At 38.2% G+C, this 25,270-nt stretch overlaps 1 pseudogene; it reads left to right on the forward strand.

Moving 5' to 3' along the window:
• The window catches only part of LOC122138345, a 131,598-nt pseudogene extending 112,753 nt beyond the window's left edge, over positions 1-18,845 (forward strand).
• The last annotated feature ends 6,425 nt before the right edge of the window (positions 18,846-25,270 follow it).

A 25,270-nucleotide genomic window follows, 5' to 3' on the forward strand; every position in this document is an offset into this window, starting at 1 on the left:
TTATTTCTAAGCAGCACAATTAGAATATGAAAATCAGTTAGTCTAATTTTTATACTTGATTTTAATTCCTAGTTTTATTTTTGTTTTAGTCTGACAAAACATTAAAACTCACATATACAGATTTTACTAATAAGGGCACAAATAATGCTCAAATACAGGAGGATTTATCCATCTTGGAAATGGCCAACGCTTCAAATGGTCAGCCTGCAGCTCCATCTGCTGGCTTGGCTGTTGCTGCATAATCACTGTACTGGGTGTTTTCACTGGCAGCACCACCTAGTGTTTCGACTAAGATTTCAGTGAAGAGGCTGAGTTTCACTGTTTTATTTATGGACCATATTCACTGAATTGTGGTGCCATTTTTGTCCCCAGGGACAATATTGCAAAATATGCAGAATTTAACTCACAATACATTTTATTAATTACGCAAAGTGTCCTGCGCTATCTACCATTTGGTAGATGTCCCAGTCTCTAACGTTACCATTTTACATGAAATATAATGTTTAAAATCTCAGAAACCTTTTTATTTTGATTTTTGTGGTACTGCCATATCCCGTGCTTTAAATACATTTAGGATATTCAAAATAATATACTATTAATTTGAGAATAAATACCAGTTTTAGTCCCTGTTCCTAAGGTTGGTTTTCACTCAGTCCTGTTACTAACAAAACCCCTTAGGAAGAACTAATCCATAGATATTACATTACTGCAGTATTCGAAAAAATATAAAACACATTACTTGCAGTTCTGTCTGTGACATCCAAAATTGTCACAGGGACAGAAACTGCAAGTACATTTTTTTTTTGTATTAGACCCATACATGGAATGGCATTTGAGCGTATCCGGTGATGTAAGAAACAAGATTCCACAAAAAAAAAAAAAAAAAAAAAAAAAAAAAACTTGAATTACCACACATTATTTTAATATTAATTGAATTTAAATTTATTATTTTCATTATATTAATACACAAGCCGTACTCATAAATTATATTATATATAAAATAGTCATATACTCTAAATATAACCTAACAAAAACTTTATTTAACATGATTTGGCTGATTTTTTATGTTGTTTGTTGTTTACAGTGAGGTCAGCCTCACTAGTTCATATCAACACTGCAATCACTGCATGAACAGACGTATCTAGCCGGGACAGTAACACCTCACGGTGTAGTAATAATGGATACTCATTCCTGTTACTATTTTTTTTTCTTTAAAGGGGTCTATTATGCAAAAATCACTTCTTTTTCAATCATTTTTTTTTCTCTCTATAATCCCAATAAATCAGTCTCTCAGAACAAGCAATTCCAGATTTCTCCCTAGGTACAGGTCACCATAGGGGAAAAGTCCTGCCCATTTGTGATACTCTCTGCCATAGACACAGGCTGGAGTGAGAAGCAGCAGTCTTCCATTGCTGGAAATATATACCAAAGAGGCAATACAAGTGTTGTGTTTTGGGATGCACCAATGAACAGTCCCTGTCTCCTAATCCTCCTCCCTTGATTTGGGGGTGCATCAGGTTGGCGGGCTTGAGTCAGTGGCAGCAGGTGGGCTTGACGTAGGATAGGCCGGCGGGCTTGACTTGGGAGCAGCCACCAGGTTTTACAACGGAGAGGCCAGCGGGCTTGACTTGGGAGCAGCCGTCAGGTTTGACAACGGGTTTGACTGGGGAACTGCCAGTTCATACCGTCAATATTACACTTGGTTGATAGGAGGAGTCATTGCATGGTTGGAGCAAGAAAAATGTGTCTAAAATACATGCGCATAATTTCAGCTGAATGGTATAAATCGCTCTCTTTAACAGAGCAGTTAAACTAAATATACGTATGTAAAATAACTTTGAAAACAACACTTGTTAAAGAGCGATGTATTTTATGTGCATCTTGACTGATAGTTCAACCATGATTTATCTAAAATTAGATGCATTTAAAATCACTGTTTCTGTGTGCGTGCTTTGGATGTGTGAGCACATGGGCATATAAACAAGATAGTCTTTGTATGACCAGACAATTTATTCATATCCAAAACAAGATGATATGGACATTACAGAGTGTTAAATATCCTCATGCAGTGCATGTTTCATTCATCCTCGAAGCCGGAGGGCGCTCTCGCGCAAAGTCCAAAACGGCCCAATAAAAGTTACGACGTGCTGGATAACCCTAATATGGACAAAGGCATCCCACTATTGCTGTAGCTAAAATAGGTAATTTCAGGTAATTTCGAGGTAATAAATATAATATATGAATAATCCAGTGCTAATTGACATAACATTTAACACAGTATAAATGTTCTGTGCCTTTGGAAACAAATCCTGCAGAGGTGAGAGCAGATCCATTGCTGGCTGTCGAGTTAAGTTTTCTACAGCTGCTTTGAAAAATAATCTAAGCAGCGAGAGTCTGCCGATCACGGCCAGGAAGCAGCAGTCAGTGTAGCCATAATCATGTAATCACTGTGTCGAGGATCTATGGGCCCGGAGGCCCCAAAGCTGAAAGTGAACGCCAGAAAAGCAGCCGACCTGATGGATTTCTGGCCATGTTCTGAGGTCCCGCGCTTGATCAACTTGCTGGTTTGTTTAACAATCCTTACTGAAAGTCCCTTGCTACCTCGGGTGGTTCCCACCTCCTTAAAAGTCAGTCATCATCCCTGTGCATAAGAACAATAAACCCTCTTGCCTGAGTGACTATCGCCCAAGTTGCCTTCACATCAATAGTCATGAAGGTCTTTGAGGGACTGGTAAAAAACTACATTTGCCTCCATATCCTGGATACTCTTTAGACCCTTTTCAGTTTCTCGCTTCCAATAGATCCACTGAAGATGCCACCATCCTGCACTCTTTCTCTCATGCACATTGATGCACACAACCATGTAGCTGTTATTTATTGACTATAGCTCAGCTTCAGTACTATAGTCCCCATCAAACTTGTTTCCAAACCTATAGACTCTGGCTCCAACTCTTCTTCACTTATACTGATTCAGACTTCTCACCGCAGACCTCAAGTGGTAGTAGGCTGTCTTCACTCCTCCAGCTCCATCACACACCCTGAACGTAGGAGCCCCATAGGGCTGTGTCCTGAGTCCCCTGCTCTACTCTCTCTACACAGATGACTCTGTGTCTTCCCACAGCTCCACATCTATTATCCAATTTGCTGATGATACTGTGGTTCTGGGCCTCATTTCCAACAATAATGAGACCGCATACCTGGATGAGGTAGAGAAACTTACATCATGGTGCCAGAACAATTGTCTCTATCTGATTGTGAGCAAAACTAAAGAGCTGATTGTTGTCTTCAGGAAGAGACAGCAGCAGCCCTTTACTCCTCTTATGATCAGCAGGACCCCTGTGGAGAGGGTGAGCACCTTCAAATACTTACCCCAGTTGCTCCCCGTGCGCTTGGAAAAATTTTTTTATATCTGCCCACTGCTCCGGTGTGTGTTTCATGGGTGTTTCACTCAGGGCCGGCGCTAGCCATTTGGTGCCCTAAGCACAAATGCTTGGCGTGCCCCCCCCCCTCCCCAAACCAACCAACCACCCACCCACCCACCAACAAAGAAAGAACTAACAATCCGATTTAAATTATAATTACACAGATTTGAAAATTCCATTGGCTAATTACAGGGCCTAACATTAACCCAACTGATGGAACTAAATAATAACTGAACTTGTACCAGTTTTTTTTTTTATTTTCAATATTATGGTGAAATTAGATCTTGTGTTTGTTGAGTTAAAACCGAAGTTTTAACTTTTTTATAGTTGTATAAGCATAGCAAGCATCATCGCAAAAACGCCAACAAAACATAAGAGTTATACCTACCAATCAACATTAGCCCTCTCACATTCATGACCATGGCATGGTGTGTATATTTATTACACACAAATAATATCTCAGGTTGATACTGTCAGCACTTTGTTACTCGTCTCACAAGTGGTAATCTTGGCATTTCGACTCTGAATTAGGTGCGATGCAACATGATTAAAACGGTATCAAGACTGAGTGTGTCCATCTTAGACATATAGCTAGACTAGCGCCATTCTATCGTGCGTTGCTTATACATGCCTTTATTACATCACGGTTTTTTGATTATGCAATGCACTCTATCTTGGTTCTCCAAACTAAATCAATCAAAAAATGAACAATATATACAAAATTTAGTGACGGTACTGACAACATACAACCCAATTCTTACAAAATATATTCTCCAGGTACTCTCTGATTTACAACTCTGGCAGGGCCAGCGTACAACTCACGTATTTGAAAATTGTCAAACACAGATCTTAACGATATACAGCTATTCTGGGACGGCTGCCCTGCTTATGCTCTGCAGTTTAGTTCACTGCTCAATAAAGTCAGCTCGTCTACGCCCATTTGTGCAGCAATTCGACAGGTCATGCCATTCTCCAGCAGCCCTCGATATAAATTAAAGTCTTATTGGACAGCCGAGCATTCTCGGTTTCAGTGCACCATTGCAAGTCTATGGAATGCTTTTACCAACAGAAAGTAGGAGACTCTACAACATTAGATTGTTTTAATCATGTCCTTTAAAGACACACTCTTTTTAGAGCTGGTTCCTGTTAATTTGAATGTGTATTGTAAATTGATTTTTATACTGAAATTTTATTATTGATGTTCTTCTTGTATACTGTAGGCGCTTTGAGCTAAGAAAAGTCTCGTTAGAAATAAAAAATGGTAAGGTGTCTTATTATTATGGATACGTCCGTAATCATACAGAGAGAACATAGTTGTGTACCTTGTATCTTTTGCTCGTTTTCTTCCTCTTCTTCTTTTATTTATTTTTGTTATAAATAAGTGGCACCTGATAGCTTTGGATTCTTTTCCTGTCCATCTCTGTTTTATTTTGCCAAGACTCGACAAAATACGATTCCCATCCCCCAAACACTGTTCACGTCACGACCAGAAGTCAAGACTAAACCCCCCAATTTCACCTTGGTTGATCACAATAATCGTTTTGTATACCTATTTTTTTATTAGCATTTTACACGAATTCAGAAAAACAAAATGTGCAGGAAACTATATTTGGAAGAGAAAGTCGAGGTGGTGACTTGAAATTTTAGCCAAAGACTATAGAATACCCAAAGACATGTCACTCGTATAGTTCTGATGGGGAAAAATGCAACGCTCAATATGGCCGCTCAGTCACAGGAAGCCCCCCGCTTTCTGAATGAAGGAAGCCAATCACTAACCCGCTCAAGTCAGCGCGTCACCTAGCAGCTGCAGTTTTAGAAAATCCTCAGGCTATAGAAACAGTCAGGGGTCTGAGGGCAATCAGGGGGGGAAAGGAGATGAGAGCATGTCCTGCATGATCTAGCCAAATAATCAGACTTTTTTTATTAAAAGACTATTGAGCAAAATAAACAACATATGATACGTGTTATCAGGATTCTTTGGTGAGATTCAAATATGCAATTTATCGCCAAGCCTATGTGAAACAGTTTTGTCGAGATTGATGTTGCCCATTTAAGGGACAGGAATAGTGCACTTGGATGCCGAGAGGGCATTTCAACGAGGGCCGACAGATGACATGACTTGTCTGAAAGGGACTTGCTTAGCCCACTACTTCATTAATTCAATGGTAGTGCGTTATACAGGGTCACCCCCACCCAGTCAACCACCCCCCCTGCTCCCCTTTCCCCTTCTCAAACCGCTTCTGTGCCACAGCACTGTCTCAAGCACGCATGGGCACCTATGTGCACAACTTCCCTACACAGTGAAATGATCGATATAGAAATAGATAAAATGTCTAATAAATTCCTAATAATTAATCATATTTATTATTATTTTTTCTTACCAGCTATCATTGAAAAAATGCGCCCCCGGGCGGCTGCCCGGTTTGCTTGCCAAACAAAAAACCGCTACTAAGGTGACCGGTCCACATTTCAATGCTGGTTATATATCTCTCTATATAATCGTTTAGTGTGGACAAATAAAAATTGTTGGAATCTTGAAACTATTCTTGCCTTATGTGTTTGTCATAAACCAATCGTAAAATATCATTACAAAATCCAGAAAAAATCTGATAGAAACACAAATTATGGTTATCATCCAGAACTGTATTGATTTCTTTTCAAATTAAAATACATAAGGAAAAAATAAAGCCGGTCAATTATACAACATTATTATTGATATTTTTTATACATTTTCTGTCCCCCCATTTCTGTGTTGTCTCTGGTGGCACAAACATCATTGTGTAAGTGTTCTTAGTCTCGTTGATTTTTATTCACTAGTATTCAGATAAAGCAAGGAAATATTGTTCAATGAGAGTTTCGAATAATATATGAATGCTATCTACGCTTTTTCATTTTTCCCATATTTATTATTATTATGATTTACATTATTGCAATCAAAATTGAGGAACTGACAAGAAGTGGGAAATCAGTATAAATTCAAACGATGAGCAACCTTCCGCTTACCCCACATTATTTTTACTGGCACATTTCAGATTACTGTTTTAAAAAAACCCTTTCTTTTTCCTTTTAAACCCTCCACTTGACCTTCTTTGCTTTTGCCCTTCATTCTAAAGCAACCAAATACATCTTAAAGATACCCCATAATCTTATAACTCTTATCCAGTTTTATAAATACTGGACAACAACCCTTCGCAAGCATGTAGAGGTAAGCTAAATAATTTGATCACTGAATCGGTGGTTAACATGAAAACTTGCCAGTTTTAGCAAAAGGATTTGCCACAAATTAGCCAAACAGACAGTGGTGCAGGGGGTTGCGTTATGTTCTCGTCTGCGATTAATATCGTAATTGCTTGTTTTAACTATGTGCAATTTGACATATCAGTATTTTGCCAAAAAAACAAACAAAACACTCATACAGAGTGCTGTGGAAGTCGAGTAGTGCGCGCACATTTTCACAAAAATTAAAGATATAGGGGCAGAACATTTATAGCCTATATTTTATCATTTTCCATATAGTAATCAATATCACATGAAGGTGCCATTTTTTTCCTCCATAATTCAGCATTATTACATATAGATTTTTTTTCATTTATTTATTTATTTATTTTTTTTACAACAGTTTCAATATAAACAAAAAGTTAATTAAGAGACTTGGTTTTAGAACCGACATATTGCCTGTTTTTGCTCTATTTCGACAACAAAAATGATTCCAAAAACAGCCACCATAGCACAGGTTTGCAGCTCTGGTGGCAATGACGTGTTTCAGTTCCTGAATGAATCAACCATTTAACCTGATTCGGTTTAATCGCAATGACTCACTTATTAACAGTGACTTGCTGACACCTACATTTAAAGTATTAATTTATTTAGGGTGAACATAACTATTAAGCTCACGTACCCATTAAGCACTACCTCCAGATTTGAGCTCAAATATAAAAAAATAATGTATTATCATAGGCTACTTGTGTCTTAACAAATTGATGTGTTTGTTACTACATACCTCCCTGTAATTTCAATTCAGAATCCATTGCACACTGAGATATGAGTCTCCATGTGTTCACACTGTCTGTCAGCCATTTTGAAGCTGTCTTCCAAAACTTTCACCAAAAGAGGAGCCCTTTAAATGTGCATTTTTTTTAGATGTTTAAGCCTTTATTTGGGTAAGTTTCACTACGTTTGTATTGTCAAATTAAGATATTAATGTTTAGACTTTTGCCTATTAGTAACCTAGGAACTTGGATGTGGGAAATAATTACAGTTAGATCCAAAAGAAGTTTTAGCCACACAGCGCAAATGCTACCGACACAGTTAAGCTGACTAGCTCTATTAAGATTGTGTGCTACGCTAATATACAAATATAACTTCACAGACATTACTGGCTTGTACTTTTAATCCATAAAATTGTAAAATGGACATTTTATGGTTGGTCTGTTGTTTTACACTGCTTGTAATTTTAAGGTGAGCTTAAAAAGGGGTGGGCACTACTACTATTAAAATCGCACCAGTGTGACTCAATAAGAAAAAGTATCATTTCATAGATACTGTTAATAATAGTTGTTCATAATAAAATATGTACTTAATACATGACCTAGATTATTTATTTTGCAAAATCTTGTCATTTTAATAAATATTACTTGAAATTTATTAAAAATTGTTGCTGCTCCAATTAATCTCAGTGTGTTCCCTTTAAGCTCTTCCACATTGAACGTCTATGTAAATACTTCATAAACAGACTTTAAATATTAAGTGATGGTTGTTAATTGATTTTCTATGGAATCTCTCAACTCAAATCTACAAGACGGGCTCTGACCTTTTTGGCAACAAGCATCATCTTCTCCAGGCTGTAAATCAATTGAAAATCGGGGCAAAAAAATTTGTGTAGCCATACGAGAACTATAGATAAATTGACATCCATTTAATAGAGGCTTCATAATGATGCTAGTTTCTGTGTGCATCCCCATGAATGAAATGTTTTAAAATTGGTTTGTTTTTATTTAATTTTTTAATTTGTCTTACTTAGCTGAACGCAGACTAGAATTTTGCTTAAATGACACTTTCACTATGAATATACTGTATAACTGATCAAATTAAATGCCTTGTTGCTTGATTTTTGTGTTCGTGTTAATTTCATTTTTTTTTTTTTTGTGATTGACTTGTGTACATTTAAATAAAATATATTTTTCACTTATTCGTTAAAAAAAGGTTTTTTTAAAATAAACTATATTGGTTTTATTTATTTTTTTTTTATTATTATTTTTTTTTTTTATATGAAACTGACGTGAGCTTAATGGGAACCAGGGGTGTGCTTAAAATGGTGCAAACAGGTACCCATTAAGCAAAGCCAGACTTTTCTGCATTAATTATTGTAATACCTCTTATACTTAAAATGCTTTTGTCATTTAAAATACACAATTAAATATTTTTGTGTGAGAGATTAATATTTTATGTTACATAATGTTTGTACTGAAACCAATATCTTGGTGCACTAAAAATCTCTCAATGTAGATTTTGGTGAGTTCAAATAGGTACATTAACCCTATTTTTTTTTTTTTTTTTTTTTTTTTATTTCAAACGAGTATTCACATTTTATGTCTTATATATCAAAAAACATTATTTCTGTGTTTTGTAAATGCAGGTCCTGCATTTAACAGTGTGTGTAGAATGCATCTAAATGCAACTTCCGTTTGAACAAGTGAGGGGTGTCAAAACTGGAGGTGTTCCTGGAGGGCCACCGCCCTGCTGCGCAGTTTAGATACTTTGATAGTTTAGACACCCCTGGCCTATCCCCATTTTCTGCCTCCCTCCCACTGTTAAAAAAGTAATTTTTACTATTATTTTAACAAAAATTTAAACAAGCTACGTTTCATTTACCTTACTTGAGTAGATTTTTATACTGGTACTTTTACTTGTACTTAAGTAAAATTTCATTAACGTAATGGTAATTTGAGTAGAACTATTTTCGTACTCTTTCCACCTCTGCTGCAGTAAAGTAACAGGGGAGTCAGGCCCGTGGTTCAAGGTAGTGAACGGTAGACACCGTAAGCTAAGCATGCGTGTGAGTGAGGCACTAGTGCCTGTTACTTTCTGTGCCGAGTCTTCAGAGCCTTGTGGTCGAGTATTCTCGGGAGCTTTCAGTGAATCGCGTCTCAAGGCTTGTATTGCTTTAGAGCAATGATGTCATTGACTGGTTCAGGAAGTGGTTTAGAATCTTGTAAATTCACAGTCCTCTGCCCTGTTAAGCCTTCTAACACACGGCCAATGATTTTAGTTATCCTAAAAGATCATCGCTGGTCACACTGTGCGACATGGATCTAGTAACTTGGGTAGGACATGCATGTAGACTGTACGATGATGTCACCTATTGACTCGTAGGCTACAACTACGTTTCTATAGAAGTATAAAACGTCATTAGCATGCACTGGTGGTAAACAACAAGAGCATAATGAATCACACTTTGACAGCTGGAAAGGGGGAGCGGCGATAGTGGACGAAATAAGAGCCTGAAGTAAGCAGTTTTAGGTTTTAGCGCCATGTCGCGTTTGATTTCATGTCACATTTTTATGGGTTGGGCAGTGGGTCATAACTGCAAACACATTGTGGCAATGATCATGATGAATTTTCTGACACTGACAGAAAATTATTGTAGGCTATCTTTGGTCGCAAGGACTGTGACAACGCTGTCTTTGAACCTATCCCACTGTACGACATATGACCACCGATTAGGAGTCCATTGATCACAGAAATCGCCACGATGCCAATCGTCGATGCCATTGTTTCACGATGCCAATCTTTCATCTGGGAGAGTGAAAAAACCTTTAACACCCAGCCACTTTCCAGTTTTAGACTAATAGTATAGCCCCTCAGGCTTATTTGAGCAAAGACTTGATTTACACACATTTCATTTGCCAAATTAATTTCAAGCTAATACGTTTATTACACATTTATGTTATAATTATTTATAACAATCATTATAGGCTATCACCACTAGAACATACACATTATATTCATATAAACAGATTAGTCTATGTGGAATGTTTTTTTTTTTTTTCAGGGCCATATCCGCTCACTCGTTCCTAAACGTAATTTTTAAAACCTTAACTGGGGCAAAATACAGTGTATCACAGATCAAATCTGGAGGCTGTTTCGTAAAATGACGCTAAGAAAAAAGCGGGGATTAAAGTCCAAAACCTGAACTTAGCATAACCTAACAAATCAATCGAGACTAAAGCGACTTAATAAACAACCTTTTAAGTTCACGCAATCTCACTAATTTGATCCCAGGTTCAATAAGTCAGGTCAGGATAATTGATGTGCACGCTTATTCTTTAAGCAGCCCTTAACGTCGATCATGTTCAAATCGATCCACAATGGCAAACAGTGATTATTTGTTCCTGTTTAATGCTTTGAATACCCTACTGTCTTTTCCTCAGTGCATAACTGACACGTCACAGGTATATTTTTCATCTGTAAATGTTACAAAGTCATCCAAATATATCAATTTTGCTGTCAGGAGTGGGTGAGACTTACGTATATATATTTGGAAGAATTTTGGAAGCAAATGGCACCCATTCGGTTAAATGACCCTTAGTTATTTATGAATAAAGGCCATTTTCACCATATTATATAATATATAGTGAAATGGCCCTTATTAATTTATTTATTGGAAAATTAACGTTTAAAGTTAGTTGATAAACAAAATTAGCTGATATAAATTAGATGATAGATAGATAGATAGATAGATAGATAGATAGATAGATAGATAGATAGATAGATAGATAGATAGATAGATAGATAGATAGATAGATAGATACATAGAATAGGTTACAAATCTGCTTTTGGCTCAGAAGGCGCAAACACTGTGTTAGCTTAATGCGGATACTTGCACTGCATAGGTTTGCCAGTAGAGGTCAGTGAATGGAAGCAGATTAAAAAAATGTATTTAAACAGTTAATATTGCAAACAAAGAAGATCATCTTTAATATTCCACAAAACAAAAGAATAGGGTCTTTAGTACCACACGACTGGGGTCTTTGGAAATTATTATGAATTAAATAAATTCTGCAAATCATTTCAAGCATGCCAAGTAAGTAATTTGCCAGCTTCTATTCTGACTGGTTGGTGACTTCCATTCTTTCTCTCATACACATTTGTTTTTCTATCATGGTGGGGTCTTTGTTCAGACTAAGCTACAATGATTTTCTATTCCTCTACCCTTAACCCCAAACCTCACCGAAACCCCTTTTGCATTTTTTAAAACGTCTAGTATGTTTATAAAGCTGTATTCCTTGTAAGACTGTTGATTGTTCCCCCCATGTGTGGGTAATTTCAGGTTTTATTATCCTTGTGGGGACATTTGGTTCCAGCAATGCAGGAAAAAAAACCTGACTTGGGCACCTACACACCACACATTGGTTTTTAAGTTTTATGGGGACTCTCCCCTAGACATAAAAATAAACTATATTCTAATCCCCCTAAACTAACCCTATCCCTCACACTAACTTTCTGCATTTTTTACATTTTTGATGAAAACATTAAGTATGTTTTTAAAAATATTTTAATTATGAGGACTCAGGAAATGTCCTCTTTAAACAGATTTATGTTGTTATAACCCAGTGTAATGCCTGGTTTGACAACAATACAAATATGTCCCCCATAAATCACGTAAACATGCGTAAACAAACACGTTTTAATTTTCCCCATCACAGTTCTCTAAAACTACTCAACTAAATAAGAGCCAAAGTTAGGGTTAACATTTAATTTTATTCAAATGTGTTGAGGTTGTGCTGTGAAAGAGACAAACACATTAAATGGCAGATGAAGTCATCTGAATGAATGTCATAATCATATAGTATTCTAAAAACAGAATATCTTGAGCTGTGCTGCCACTGATTAAGAGGAAAAATGTGGGGGGAAAGTGCTGATCACACGGCCATTTCGAAATAGTGAAGAGGTACAGGAAACATCTATTTATTAAAGCCCCGAGCAGTTACGAAGACAGCTCTATGGAGACATAATGTCTCTCATTCAATTACTTATTAATCATATCTTTATTCTGAAGAGCATTTGTTCATTTCCATGCAATGCCATAAAAGAATTCCATTCATTTTGGCCGGAGTAAGCGCCTGTGCTCACTGCCATAACATCAGCTCTCAGAGCTCCAAAAACTAATCATGTCAGGCCATATCCGCTTTAACCTCGGCCCTAAAATGCTGCTTAGTGCACTGATTAAAAACACACTGAGTCCTCGGTTCATTCGATTAGGTTCACCTGCGACCTCTTTCCATTGCGTCAGGAAACATATACGCATCTGTACAACAATACGAGAGGAGCTGAAGCATGTGAGAAACTCCATCGGCAATAAGAAGTGACAGATGAGTTTGCCGTGGACATGACATTCCCCTCAGCTTTTTTTCATTTCTCTGCCAGACCAGACATGCTGATTCTTCAAGAGAGAAGGAGTCAGAGAGTCTGAAACTAAATAGACATGGTACGTCATTCATTAGCAGAGAGTACAGCTCGCTTTCTCCCTCTGGTTTCCTCCTTCAGAATCCCATTTCTGCTCTTTTCTCCTCTCAGTCTCAGGAGTATCTTAAATCTTCACCAGGCTTGTGTAGAATCTGTAATTTGAGGTGAGCTCTTTATTGACTGCAAAGGCAAGGTCCCGAAGGATAGTGGACCATGTCTGCGCACTTTACCCTGTGTGTGTTTAGTTTACTAGACTGCTGTAATAACCTGATGTGACTTCCTGTTTGGAAGTGAACCAATTACTTTTGAAACTTCAGCATGGAGGCTTAGTGAAGTACAATATTAAAGCGGAATGATATAACATAAATCTTTCTCAGTGTCTGAGGTCATTTTTTTTGTCCCTAAAATGCCTGAAGAAGTCTTTTGACTGAAACACTGGGCACAAAATGTTGTCACAATGTTGTTATAGTTTGGTGCAGCTTTTTTGCAAATGTCCTAGGAAAATGCTGCCAAAACATGATGGTGCAGTCAAATGTATATTTTTATTAAAAAGTTTGTTTGTTTGTTTGTTTTGTTTTTTATTTATACTGTGGCAAATCAGTGGCTACAATCAAATATTTAACTTGTGAATTTTGATTATTCATATCTTTGTAAAATGAAAAGATACATTTTCAATAGACACTAATACATCACTAAAACATTATGAAAAATGACAAACAAGAATAATATCATAATAATTATATTTACCTACAGGTAAGGCGGGATAAAAATGGAATACTGATAAAGTCAGCTGTTCTGAGATACTTGGATCAAATGTAGTGTTGATGTAATTTGAGGAAATATAAAGTGGCAATGCAGGAGTCTCTCATGTTTCTTTCTTACTAATACTGTTTATTTTAAACACCCTTATTTTGAAAAAATTGAATGTGACAAAAGCAATCTGAACATACTCGTTGGACACGTAATGGAAGATTTTAAGATGTCACCTACTAACATCATCATAACAATGTTTGTATAAGATATGTGCTATGTATAAAAACAAAACAAAAACCGACATATGAAAGTAGGCTAAGTATAAAGAGGGAAAAAAATCAAACTTTCATGAAAAAAAAAGCAGAATAGCTACCTGGAATGGCTAAATACCGGCAATCAAGCTACAGCAGTGTGCTGGACTCTGTTAACCAAAAAGAGCAAGGAACTCTGGCGAATCTACATGATTGTTTAAGCCTTACAATCTGTTGGGATTTTAATTTGTCGCTCTGTGTTGGAAATCCGTTGATTTGGGTGTGTTTAAATCACCCCTCCTTCCTCCACACAAATCCCTCCCCCCGATGCTAAATCTCTAATCTAAATGCTGATTAAAATAGATCATCATAACATACTGTAAACCAGAATTTAACAGGAAGAGGATGGTCATGCCAGCGGCATCAGAGAAAACACCAATCAACGGCAAAAGCATATGCACACATTTACTCCGCTAACCAGTATGCAAACACCACCAAAAAAACTGCATGATTAATCTGCTGTGCTATTTAAAAACCTTCAGGGACAAACTGGATCATTTCTGCCTGGATTTGCATCTGTGCATTTAATGATCTGAGGTCAGATTACTGAGGTCAGAGAGATCAGCTGGCATAGACACGTGCTGCGAGCGTTGGCAAGCCGAGCGGGGGGTTTTAGACACATTGCACAGCCGTCAGAGTCACAGTGCCTAAACTTACCAGACTTTTCCTGAAGCCTGAGCTCTCAAGGGCATGTTTTACAGTTTTATGACTGTGGAGTTCTTAATAATGAATACGGTGCTGTTTAGAAATTTACGAGGACCACGCCAGGCTGAGATGATGTGTTGCTTTGTACATGACCAAGGACCAACACAGGTTGCCTGTTAACACGCCATTTTGTTTTACGTTGCAAAGAACAGCAGACTGATAATGTACAGTATGAGAAAACCACTGGTATGTAAGTACATGGACCAAGTATCTGCATTAAATGTGCTTATAGAGTGCATTAGTGCTTTCCCACTTTCCAGTGGCACTGATTCGAGAAGTATTTTTCCATTAATTTTTCCCATAGGGATTTTAAAAAGTCTTTGATAAAGCATTATGAACCATTATGAATCATGAACCAGCCAGGTGAATCACAACATTGCAAACTTTATTTGAAGCAAAAAGGTACAATACTGTGGATTTAACAGGTTTAATGTGGGAAAGAACTGCTATCCCATAAAGCATTGCAAATAGCAATCAAATAATAACAAAAAAAAGGTGACATAAAACTACATAAAGTAGTTAATTATATCTAAAGAAACAATATATTTAAGCTTATTGCAATTAAATTATTTGTTTATATACAATTACAAATATTATATAATAAGTATTTTGAGAGTGTAGGGAGAGATCAACTTGATTACAGTATGGTTCTTCGTGTATTCCCCTGCAGAGCTTTTTTGGTGCGATTTGCTGGCTGCAGCTCTCTGATTTCTGCACAGCATCATGAATAATTTGGCTTTTCATCACAAATTAACTGTCTATCAAAGACGAACGTGAAAGTTTAATCGTAAAATTGTGAATGCGAGTAGATGAAAACCTCATATATCAGTCAAATTAACATATATTTTTACTTTGTTTATTGAGTTTTTCTTTTCAACCAACGAACATAAGGATACTGATAAAAGCAGGGCACAAAAGACTCTGGCTTTCGCCTCCGTCTTCTTTGAAGCTCCTATGACAATAACAAGAGAGAAAATAATGTCAAGTGTCAACAGTATGATGATAAATATTAAATGGTTACACTTTACAATATGATGTCATTTGTTCACATTAATGTATTAGCTAACATGAATGAACAATACATTTATTACAAATTTATTAATCTTTGTTAATGTTAAATCAAAAAATAGTCCTTTCATTGTTTATGTTAGTTCACAGTGCATTAATGTTTACAAACACAACTTGTGTAAAGTCAAGCCAAGCCAGTCAAGCCTTTGGACTGGGGTTTTCCCAGTTTTCCAGAGGGTGCAAAGCGAGTTGGCAGTGGGCTTCCAGTTGAGGCAACCTGGTGACTCCCAGTATGTGGCTGTTCAATGCGGTGAGAACTGAGTTCTTGTGGAGGTAAAAAAGGATTTGGTTTAGTGCAATGGTCAGCTGATCCAGCCATATCGTTTGTCTAGGGGAGGCTATCCTGTTGTTGATGAGGACGCTGCCTCTAGGGTGCTCATCTTTGAATATGAACTACAGAACTGCAATAGTGTGCTGATGGTAAGAACTGTTAAATCTTACTGGATTATTTGTACACCCAAAATAAAGGCCCTTTATTGTCAATTGTTAACCTGAATATTTCATGGTCATAGGACCTTTCCATTCCTTAGTGTTTTTTTTTTTTTTTTAAGAACTGCTTACTGAAAACTCTTTGGGGAACCAAAAGTAGTCCTAGCATGGCTGCTAAAACCACCTTTTTGAACATTTTAAGAGTAGTTGAGGACCCTTTTGGTAACCACTCAATCTGTTACAGATGACTGAGGATGAGCGCTTGTCTACACCTTTGCTCTTCCTACACTACTGAGGCATTTGCTGGAACTCCAATTACCTTTGCCGAGGGTGCAGTTGTTGGTGTTCAATGCCTCTGTCAAAGGTAAGTGACTGGATGTGACTTCCAGCACTGTTTATTGTGGTGTTAAAACTGGAAGAGTGTTTATTTGGTACCTCCTTGAACTGCAGGTTCTATAATGCAAGCAGTAATGCCTTGAAGTCAACTTTGGGTCCCTTATGCCTCAACAGAGGTTGGCGAGGAAGTGTTGCTGTTCTCCCCTAAAGCTCATGATGGTTTGTGCAGTTTCTTTAGATCTTAAGCCTTTTGAATGAGGCTGTGCTTAAACTGTTCTTTCCTCTTGCAGATAACTGGTCCTAACAGAGGCCTGCAAACTTGTACTTCCTGGGTGATACTATTAATATTGAAGTATCTGTGATGGTGTACAACCACGTCCCACTGTGTGTGTTTGTGGACAGCTGTGTGGCCACCCAAGTACCTGATGTGAATGCTCTTCTGAGATATTCCTTCATTGAGAATCATGGGTAAAGTTCACCTTACTTTATTCTCCAAAGATCTCCAACCCTGCTCCTGGAGATCTACCGTCCTGCAGACGTCAGTTCCAACCCTGCTCCAACACACCTGTCTGTTAAATTATCAAGTAGCCCTGAACACCTTGATTAGCTGGTTCAGGTGGTTGATTGGGGTTGGAGCTGAAATCTGTAGGGTGGATAGCTCATTTGACCACAATGAGAATTAGTGTGATCAAACTATCAAGTGACTAGAAGCTTTTTTTTTTTTTAGTTCCTCTTGGTAGCTTTTTCTCATCACCTGAGAATCACCATCCCAATGTTCATAATGTCCATCCTAAATGGTATGAAGGTAAAATAAGTGTCCCACCAAGCATAATGTTAAAAATAGTATGCCTAAAGTCCCCGGATGGTCTTTCAGATTTTTGAAATTTGGATCCGGCACCACTAATTAATGGCTAATTGCCCACAGTCCATTGCCCTTTGGTGAAAGGATTTGGTTCTGATCTACAAACATGAATTAAGAAAGTACAAACCTGGTGGATGTGTGCAGCTAATGGTTTAAGTAGAGGGTTTTAGATAAAGGGATTAGTTGCTAATCAAGATTTAACCCTGCCAATAAATTTGGTGTTATTTCTTGTGCAACAATGTCAACCAAATTAAAATCTGTTTCAAAGATGGATAACTTTTCTACTATCTTGTCATAAGAACCCCTAAGGCTGGCCAAGAATGGTTTCTAACCCAAGTCATGTTGTTGTATAAAGAATTTTGTGCTTCTACATCAAATTGTCAATACAAGGTCCCAAGACTGAACTGAGCGATTTAAAACACTTGTACATCAGGCTGTCCTGGAACTAATTATGGTACATGTAAAATAAAAAAAATTAACAAACCCAGGAATTTAAATGTATGGGCTGTCTATTGGGAAGTTTAAAGATTTAGTGTGCAAGAAACAGTTACGCACGGGAAATTTCAGACTGTCTAAATTTATCTAACCTTTTTATATTTGCCCACTAACTTTTAAATACATAATGCAAAATGAGCAGAGTTCTCCACATAAAGACCCACGGCTGGTAGAATCAATGTACTAATCTCTCAATGCAGTAGGAAATGCAATGTGGAGGATGTTAACTGAAACAAGGTTAACAGGCCAGTTTAGTGAGAGGGTGCGTGTAACTACGCGACGGTGGTCTGTTAAAGATGCAATTGTATAATACATGAGCTTGTCCCAATCTTGCCTACTCTTCTACTACAGTACACACTCAAAACTGTACCTTTTTACCAAAAGAGTATATATTTAAGGGCATAGTATAAGTAGCCACATTGGGACGCAGCAGATGCATGCATGATGCACTTGAGCTGCTCTTTCACAGCTTTGTCCCTGATAATTAGGGAAGGTCTAGTTACTCAATACTATAGATGATCTTTGAGTTCTTTGTTACTACTTATCAGGTGCCCTGTGGATGCCAAGTCTATGGCTTCCAGCTCCCGCTCATGCCTCGAACCCAGGACGAGACAAGATCCGGTTCCAGCTGGAGGCATTTATGGTCCAGGGAGGATACAGTCCTTCTGTACGTACTATTTGTTGAATGAATCTGACTTCTCTTCTTCCCATTTGCTTTGGTTTTGTGACCTTACCTGTGTCTCTTGCAGATCTACATAACCTGTATTGTGAAAGCCACTCTTGGCCCTTCTGCACCCAGTGATGCTTCTCTCCGCAAATCCTGTTCCTTTTCCAATGGGTATGTTCAAAAAATGCTACTTAAGAACGCGTTGAAGGTGCCCGTGTTGATTTTTCTTGTTGCAGGTGGCTTGCTGCTGATGGGAAACCACCAGGCTTGTGGTTGCTTGTGACTCAACATGTTGTCCTGATGGTGGAAATGTTGGTTCCTTTTGGGGGTAGGTAGCTACTTTAAGATTGCTTTTGACAATTCAAGTGCTCTACTAAACTTGGGTATTTTGGGTATTCTCTAGGCATTCAGTGGGGAAGCAATTGGCCTCACTCGGTTCTGTAATTGTCAAGAGGCGACAGAAGACTTTAGCTGGTTTTCTAATAAATGGAAAAACCTTTAGCTGGTTTTTTTAATAATGGTATAAAACCTATTGTTTCTCTGTTTTTCTTGGTCTAGTTTATCAAATTAAGATCTGAATGTGCTGTAAATGTTGTGGGAAACTGGTAGTCCCTACTGTACCTATTCTGTTTTCTAGGAAGCAGATCTTTCCTTTCGACAGTAAGTGAAAATATTACTTAACCTTTAAAGACAAGAAAAACTGATCGTGGTTTAAGGCTCAGTTTAATAAAACCGGATTAAGTGGAATCCCTTGCCCATGATGCTCTAAATTGTTCCGTCATTCGGAGTCTCTTCCTGTACCACCAGCTTTTACTTGAAGATTAAACTTCCCTGAAGCACTGGCAAGACTTTTTTTGTAATGGCATCTACTGTTTGTGAACTTATTGCGGTGTATATTTTGAAAACCTCCACCAAGGTAGTTTTATTTCTCCTTGCCTCACCAATTAGAACTTAATCGCTTTCAATTTTTTTGTCCCAATATGCCTTGTAGTAGTCTTCTGGGACCTTGAGGGGGACCTTCTGGGTAAAATGCTATGAGTTTTAGATGGGTATTTACTGTATAACCCACTCCCCATTTTCAGCGCTGTTATCCATTCCACAACATTACCCACTTTTGGATTTTGCCACCTCCAACTGGGATTATTTGTAGGTTTTATGCATTTTAAATCCAGGAACGTTCATGCAGCTTTCTGTAAGTTCATTACAAAAACAAAAACACAATACGTTTGACCATACACAAAACTTGAACCTTATATATTGTCTGGAATTACAGGGATACTCACGATTTTGCTTCAAGGAGGCGATGTATTAACCCCCTGGAGCCATGTTTTCAACTCATTAATATCATTATTTTCAGTTTAGGGCATATTGACTCATTTTGACACTTCAAGAAAGGCACGAACTGATTTCCATTTAAAACTCAAGATCAACAATTTGGTTTTGTAGTTTTGGATGAGAAAAAATATCCCCAAGTGATCCACACACCGACATCCAGTCCATCAATTAATGGCCTGTTACTCAACAACCCTGCACGTTTGTTAACACAGTTCCTTATTAGGGCTTCTTTCATGAGAAAACAGAAAGCCAGTTAACAAGAAACACATTTAGCACTATCAGCACCCACAAACAATATTAAACCTAATAGTCAATTACTAGACTGTGGCACTTACTCCGTATGATTTTTACCGCGAGCTCAAGACTCAACTACAACTCAACGTGCCCTTGCCTCTTGTGCAAGGTGCCGGTGATGCAGTCACCGTCCTAAAATGGTAACTTGAACAACAGTTTAGTTGTGGTGCGCACAGAAAATATATACACAAATATACAATATCTTTATGCATACTGAACAATGGAAAAGGACTCTTACATTTTTTGTTTGTTTACACTGCCCTGATCAGAGACTCTTATTTTGAATACGGGAAGATCAGGTATATGGACTGTAATCCGCAGCTGCCCCTTCTCAAAAAATCCTACTGAATTTCAGTTTAATCTTTTAAGGATCTTACTGGAGTTCTACGAGTTCTATTTTACATTCTGATTGATTTTAATGGACTTTTCACTTTGTCCTATAGATTTTATATTTGATCCTTAGAAGACTATTGGAGATTTTGATTGATTTTAATGGACGTTCACTTTGTCCGCTATAGTAGTGTTATTTTGATCCCTTAGAATCCTACTTGGACATTCTGATTTATTTTAATAGAACTTTTAACTATGTCCCTATAGTATGTGAGTCGATGCTTAAGAGATCTTATTTGGAAGACTGTGTTTTTATGTTATGGGATTTTATGTTGTCCTGTCGGCCGCTGTTATTGATTTGGCAGCATATCGGACACATGTGGATTTTTAAATGGAAATTTCCTTGTCCCTGTAAGATCTTATTTGATTCTGTTTATTAAATACTTGTTAGAGAGTAACACTGCATGTGTTTACTTGTAACCCTTAATAATAATGCCAGCATAAATCCGCCTGAGACCCAGCTATGGAGTGGTTGTGCTTTGTAGTGGATATTCCTATTTTTAGTGAATTTTCTTTCTCTATAATTTTAACTGGCTTGGCTGATAAGCCCTAGCCAGGAGCATGGCCAAAGCGTTCCTTAAACTTGGTTAAAATGCAACTTTCGACCATGCAGCTTCTTAGCAAAGGTGCAAGTACACTTTTGCACCTTGAAAAGGGGGTCATATGATTTTGCTAACAAAAACATATTATTTTGTGTATTTGGTGTAAATGAACTTTGTCTATGGTGGTTTAAGGATAAAAACACACAGTATTTTCCCCATACGTGTATTATTGTTTCTCCCTCTATTCCCTGGCCTTTTCTGAAACGCCTCGTTTTTAGACAAAGCTCAATCGGTTTTTTACAAAACTCAAAAGTGAGGTATGCCCCCCGATTGGCCAGCTATCCAGTGCGGTTGTGATTGTCTGAATGCCTCAAGCATGTGAAGGAAATGTTTAATGCCCCCTTGTCCTCACTCACGGTGATGCATGTCCCAGTCGAACACCGGCCGTGACCAGACAATAACCATTTAAACCCATTACAAACGAGGCATTTTGTTGCATCCAGGGGGACATAATTACGGATTATAATGAATTATACTGTTTTTTTTAAGTGTTGTGTTGCAAACGTGCCCCGCGTAAACATAAACTAGGTCTGCTTTTTTGAGCAGAGACACGCAAACAACAAGCTCTACTCTACACCAGCGGTTTTTCAATTCCCATCCGCGCGTTCCCACAGCTCTGCATATTTTGCATGAACTCTCTTTGTAAACCCAGCCGATTCAGATAATCACTCTTAAAACACGTGAGCTCCGTGCATGAACTGTGTTCCCATTGACATGGTCCTACACAGTGTTTCATTTGCTCCCTACTCCCTGAGCAGGGGAAAGCTGTTAAAGTTCCATCCTTCGAATCATTCACGGATTTTGCCTGGCGCAACGGCTTCACACACGGAAAAGTGTGCCATCATACCTCTAGAAATAAATACAATTTAAATTCAACGTCTCGCCAACCTTCAATGCACTTTAAATGGAACATTATATGTGTGCTTGACGAACTGTAATCATGGCGGCATATCCCATCGGATGTCCACTTTGCAGGGCACTTATGTTCGAATAGAACAAATGTCTGAAGCCTAAGAAAACTACAATATGTGCAGAGCAGGGGGGTGCGCGGACTGTAATTGATAACCGCTTGCTCTACACTGCTGCAAAACTCGCGTTTGAAGCATCAGTGGCAACTCCTGTACATATGTAAACGGACTTACAGACTGTTAGGTCATAACAGCCGGCATTGTAGTCTTTCTCTTCCCCAGGATCAGGAAACAGTCCTCCATAAAATTTGGTCTGCACACATTTGGTTTAAACTGTTCTGAAACAGTGTTTGTAACTACAACTTGAAGACCACCGCTTTCTATTTATGTCCTCTTTTTGAAGGCTTATAACAAAGTAGTTTCTCTTAGCTACAGCATCTCCACGAATGGTTCCGTGGGCAACAGTGAGAATCAAAGGTTATGCCTTCCTGTCTTCTTTGTGTGAACATTCCAGTGGGGTTATGCAATCTTTTTTTGTCTCACATATTGTCAGTCAATATATTAACCGGCGATTGGAAAATTAGCGCAAGAAGAGGGCGATAAAGAGCAACAACATAACCAAACACAGCTTTGACAAAGATTACATCCATATTAATAATTTACGGGAAACACACTCTGATGGGGTGTTTCACATCTGAAAGCGGTTGGCAATTGAAAAGAGTACAGGCAGCAATGGTAAAAAACAAAAAAAAACAAAAAAAACATCCTCACTGCGGGCGTAAGGCTCGGACTCATCTTTGCCAAAGTCCATCATTTATTTTCATTGTTATATTGAATTTATGACTGAACAATTGTTTGTTAGATACAGAGAGAGCGTGAGCTAATTGAATAGAAACTATCTTTGTCATTGTACAAGTAATGTTACAATAAGATTTATTTTGAAACTTAAAAATTGATAGTAATGCTTAAGAATACAAATGATTTTAAATGGCAATATAAATGTATCAATTATAAAACATTTGCAGCAGTATTAAAATAGTGCAAATATCTTAGATGTGCAATGCAGCATTAAACCTAAAACAGGTACAAACAGATAACATAAGGTGGATAAAACAGTAGGGGTGAATTTATTATTTCATGTACATTTGAGGTTAATGTGGGTACTGGGCTACTTTTGGTTGTTACAAGCAGGAGCTATCACTGTGTTGTTATGAAGTCAGTTGTGCCAGACAATTTTGGAGGCAGAGACAGATTGTGGAGGGCACTATAGGGAAAAGTTAAACTGCTGGAATGCTGAAAGAGTTTTAAAGGGTTAGTGATGGAAAACTTGCAGGTCAGTGGGTACAGTGTTTAAGGTTGGTAAACGTGAACATGGACACATATAATACTACACCGCCGCCTGACATTGGCATGTGTGTATTCAGGTGTCAAAGTGTGTGCAAAATTTAAGGGAAAAACCCTCAGAGACAGTGGCAGAAGGATGCTGGACAGGTAAAGCCTACAAAACGTTCAACATTAATCAAACATTGTGGTGTCAATAATAAGTATTCAATCTGTCCATCAATCTGTATTATATTTTTAGGGTTAAAAAAAAAAAAAAAAAAATCCGTCAAGTCCAAATTCAACATGGGGGTGGGGGTGGGGTCGCTGCAGAAAGAGGCATTTAAAAAAGACTGCACTGTTCTCTGAGAGCTTCTCTCGTTTTGTTTTTTAGTAGGCATCCAAGCAAAAGAGAATGTCTCCCTGTCACAATTAGTGCAATTAAAGCAAAAAATTATGTCAAAAAAGCTTTTTCTTGTGCTTTTTTTTTTTGTCTTCTTATTTGGCAGATGCTGTGATATGCGTGCAATTTCCCGGCAGCAACAGAGTTGGCCTTGAGGAATGCAGCTGGGAAGCATTTTAAACAAGAAATAAAAATAAAATCAACGCCATTTTGACAAATCTGAGGCAGCACGCAGGTAGCGCCGCGCTCTTCTATATCAGCCGCACCACCAAGGATACATTTTTTTATGTGTATTTATGCTTTGGTTTGAAAGCAAACAGCACATCAGCACAGCGCGGCTGACACAGAAGAGCGAACACCGACCGCGTAATGCTCAGAATTGCCAGAATGGCGCAACGCTGATTTGGAGAGACACAGAGGAGAGGAATTGTTGAATAAAGTGTTCTTGTCGCTTCATATCGTTACAGTTGAATCACTGATTGCCAGATGGACTATTCTGACGATGCTTTTCATACTTTCCTGGACCTTGACACTGTTATTTATTTGGCAGTCTATGGGACAGGCTCAAGCCTCCTGTTTTCATCCAAAATATCTTAAATTGTGTTCAAGATCGAACAAAGCTTTTTACGGGTTTGGAACAACATGGTGGGTAAGTGATTAACCCATTTAAGCCCACCGGCAACTATAGTTCCCGCGTTTCAGTTTATAGTTGTCATTTTCCCCTATTGTAAGTATTTGTCTAGATGTTATCTATGTTTTATTTCTCAATGACATGCAAGCAAACAACCAGATAAAGGATTTCAAGAAAAAAAAAATAAGGGTATTCACTTCCTTCCTGTTACATGAGGCTCTGTCAAGTTCCTACCCCTACTTCCAGGAAGCATGGCGAAGGCAAACCCTCCCAAAGAAATGTACTTTCATATTATTTTACAAGTATTTTTTGTTGACATATATATTCTACATATCTAATCAAACTCAAAAAGGTCTCTTAGAATCATCCAAACAAAACAAATCTTCCAGGAGATCTATAGTTCCCCTCATCTGTCGGTCACTACGAGTTATGTCGAACCACATATAGGGTCTCACTCTGGGAGAGGCCAATCATCTCTGAGTTGAAGAGAAAAACGCCAATGAAAATTGGCTAGTGGATTCAGGTGCATCCACTATTCAGATTTTTGCCGGTTTGAGTAGCTTGAGCAGCCATCACTGTACAAAGCCAGTTCATCTTTTGTGTTTGGAAAGTCTGTTCCTGGTCGGCGTGACGGCGCATTACAGCAGGTGTCCCTGCAGCGGTGATTCCCCTGGGCGCTTCTGCAAAGAGCAGTTTCTTGTAAGAGGCAATTTCACGGACGACTGGGCGCCTTTCGGAGATGCCGCTTCGCCCGTCCTTCTGATGCGCCGCCGCTCCCTGTCCCTCGGCTGACGGGTCACGAGCGCCGTCTGCAGCAGCCTGAAACTAACACGCTGAGGGAGCGCTTCGCGGGATGACCTATGCATCTATTGTA

Source organism: Cyprinus carpio, chromosome B9 (genome assembly GCF_018340385.1).
Source record: "Cyprinus carpio isolate SPL01 chromosome B9, ASM1834038v1, whole genome shotgun sequence".
In the NCBI taxonomy this organism is placed as follows: Eukaryota; Metazoa; Chordata; class Actinopteri; order Cypriniformes; family Cyprinidae; genus Cyprinus; species Cyprinus carpio.